This window comes from Crinia signifera, chromosome 3 (genome assembly GCF_055691185.1).
Source record: "Crinia signifera chromosome 3, ASM5569118v1, whole genome shotgun sequence".
Lineage (NCBI taxonomy): Eukaryota > Metazoa > Chordata > Amphibia > Anura > Myobatrachidae > Crinia > Crinia signifera.
In genome coordinates this window covers 123305855-123309022 of record NC_139219.1, presented here as the reverse complement: position 1 = coordinate 123309022, position 3168 = coordinate 123305855, and the positions used below count along the sequence as shown (strand labels likewise).

At 47.4% G+C, this 3168-nt stretch overlaps 1 pseudogene; it reads right to left on the bottom strand.

Moving 5' to 3' along the window:
- Positions 1–2177: 2177 nt before the first annotated feature.
- Positions 2178–2296, bottom strand: LOC146065377 (5S ribosomal RNA; annotated as a pseudogene).
- Between the last annotated feature and the right edge of the window lie 872 nt (positions 2297–3168).

The following is a 3168-nucleotide window of genomic DNA, read 5'->3' as shown; positions in this document are numbered from 1 at the left end:
AAACGTCGACTTCATTACCTGTCTGGTAGTGCTTTATTTGTGCAAATCCGCGTGAGTGCCGCCCACCCCCCCTGTATCCATTTGTTTGGCAGCTGCACCCCGGTCATTGGACTTATTGGATTACGGAGTGCCAGTCATACCCCCCATATATATATATATATATATATATATATATATATATATATATATATATATATATATATATATATATATACACAGAGTATAGGGGAAATTGGAGAGTGTGTGACAAAGAGTGAGAAACAGAAGAGAGAGAGTGAAAGGGGAAATTGGGAGAGAGTGAGAGAGAGAGAGAGAGAGAGAGAGGAACAAGAAAGAGATCTAATAATACAAGTACTATAATACAAGTACTATGATACAAGTACTCACTGTGGTGGGGGCTGACAGGGGGATCCTCGCTGCAGTGTTTTCTTTGGATCCTTGTAATTTGCTGGGTCCTCCTCCTCCCCTCATCCTACATGTCCCAGCAGCCCCTGCTGTCCGGGATCAGAGCAGTCTGGCTGCAACTGAGCCGAATCAGCCGATGCACACTGCAAACACCACGGGGTCCGGGGACAGTCACTGAAAGCAGGGACAGATAGCTGATAAGGAGCTATTGATGTAAATACTGTAGTTGGAGGACCAGGTCCGGGCCCCCTTCTTTGTCAGGGCCCGAGACTGCAGACCCCACAGACCTCCCCTGTCGGCGGGCCTGATAGCACCCACTTATGTGGTAGACAGGGCAGCAGTACTGCCCCAGCACTGGCAGCATAGGACACAGCAGAGGACATCACAGGACTTACACTGTAGTGCAGCCCCAGCAGCAAGTGTACAGTTGTACAGGCTGGCAGCACAGGACACCACACAGGAGGACAGAACTACATGCTACACAGGACAGGACTACACCCCTGACACCCTCACCTCAGAAAGACACCAGACACATCCATCCTATTCCATTTCCAATGCTTGAATGAAGATGGCGCCGAGCAGCGTGGATCTGAAAGTGGGATGATGTTTTGCCTGGTTCCGAGAAACGAGTCTGGCAGGAAAAGCCAAGCCGCAGTCAGATACCACCTCGGATCTGCAAGCTCTTAATAATACAAAGATGATATTTATACATTTTATATTAAATTTTGTATTATTATAATAATTGGGTACTTGTTTCCTAGCACGCTGCCCATGATTTTGAATCGTATGGCATCTTATGCATTGTATCGCTTCGCATGCCATATAGCCATTTTGGCCCCCCTATACGATTTTTAATTGTATAAGCACCCTAATGGGTGCTTACAATGTTAAATGCACCCCCACGCCACCCCCACTATGAACGCCAACCCGAAGTGTGGCGAGCGCAGTGAGCCCCCGAGGGGCGGCGGTACGCGTCCTCCAACCTTTCATACCCCCACTATCCACGTCGGCGTGGAGTTGATTTTAGATAGTGTGGCGAGAGCAGCAAGCCACCGAGCCTAAAGCGTGGCAAGCGCAGTGTGCCCCGCGAGGGGACGCGTATTACTTTACGTGTAATCCACGTCCCCTCGTGGGGCTCGGTGGCTCGCTGCGCTCGCCACACTATCTAAAATCAACTCCACGCCGACGTGGATAGTGGGGGTATGAAAAGATCGGGGGACACCTACCGCCGCCCCTCACGGGCTCACTGCGCTCACCATGCTTCGGGTTGGCGTTGAAACGGGGGGGGGGGCGTGGGGGTGCTTTTAACATTGAAAAGGATAGTCAAAGAGATGACACTCAAGGGAACCAATAAGGTTTTTTTGGGGCACACTTACAGGAAAAATTGTTGGTAATGCGTAATAAATGGTAAATATTAAAATATAACTTTTAATAATAAGCCTTATTAAAATAAATTATGTTTAGAATTAATATAATCACACCTTGTGAGTAATTTAAGAGTATCCAGCCGATTTTCAGCTAATAACTTAGAACTTTAAGCGAAAATGATTTGAAAACTCGTTTGCCAAATGACCTTATTTATATCTAAAATTGGTAATTTATGGGTGGCAAACGTTTATCATACAGGACACATCCCACCACCACTAGAATCTTCAAAAAATGGGGTGTCAGTGCCGTTGGACTTAGGCAATGTAAAGAGGGGAGGGCTAGGATGATAGTAAGATGGTGGGACTGCACCCTTGTAAACACAGCAAGCATACTTACCTAGTGGTAAAATACAGCACCAGATATTCCCTATTGGTCTCCCATATAGGTACTGATCCAGCCTATCACTGCTTAGCTGCTGAGTTCGGATGGATTTCAGGCGACCCAGTGAAGTATGGCTGTATACTAACCTTCTAGGTGTTTCCGGTGCCAGTTAGGGGTGAGCCCGAGTGGGCTTCTGCTGTTCGTCCAAATCAGTGTGTCCCAAGCCTGTTACCATGTGGCATTGCAGGGGTGGTCGCAAAGAATCGGCGGATGAGAGAGCCCTGAATGTGGATAGAACTAGAAAGGTATGGTGCTAACAGGCATCATCCCCATCTCTGCTGTCCACCATCATACTCGTATTGGATAGTCGATGAGAGTCAGGGGGTCATGCGATAGCTCCTCGGAATATATAGGCCCTTATTCTGATCGGTGCGGATATTCCCGCATTCTTACGGAGCGGTCCGTACGCCACGGTGTTTTGCCGCGTGCGGCCATCGTCCGTAGAAACGCCCACGTGTCCTCCGCATTCGGACGGACTCACTCTTTAAGAACAGGGCGTGTTTACGGACGACATACAAACCATGCGTGTGCGGGAGAAACACTCTGATTCTGCACGGTATTACAGAGTATTACAGAGTATGCTCGGGAATACCGCATCCGAACGGGAGCCAAGCGGTGCTACCGCACGTAAGCGGAGTATTTACGCCAAACAACCCACTATTATGTATATTCTGCAATACATCACATGACCCACTTATTCAATTGCCTATCCTCATAAAAAAATGCTTCTTTGGAATTGGAATCAATTAGATGCCAATATATCCTTACAAGCATGCCTAACACATGCATTGCACACATTAACCCTTACAGCAATTGAAGTGCAATGGTTTCAATTAAAGCACTGACAAGCGTCCTATTAGTGAGTAATGAGTAAAGGAGTAGATTCTATTGGGTTCAGGTGTTAATGCTTGTAGTCATTAGGCGGTACGTTCGCCTACCGCATGAACGAGTGGT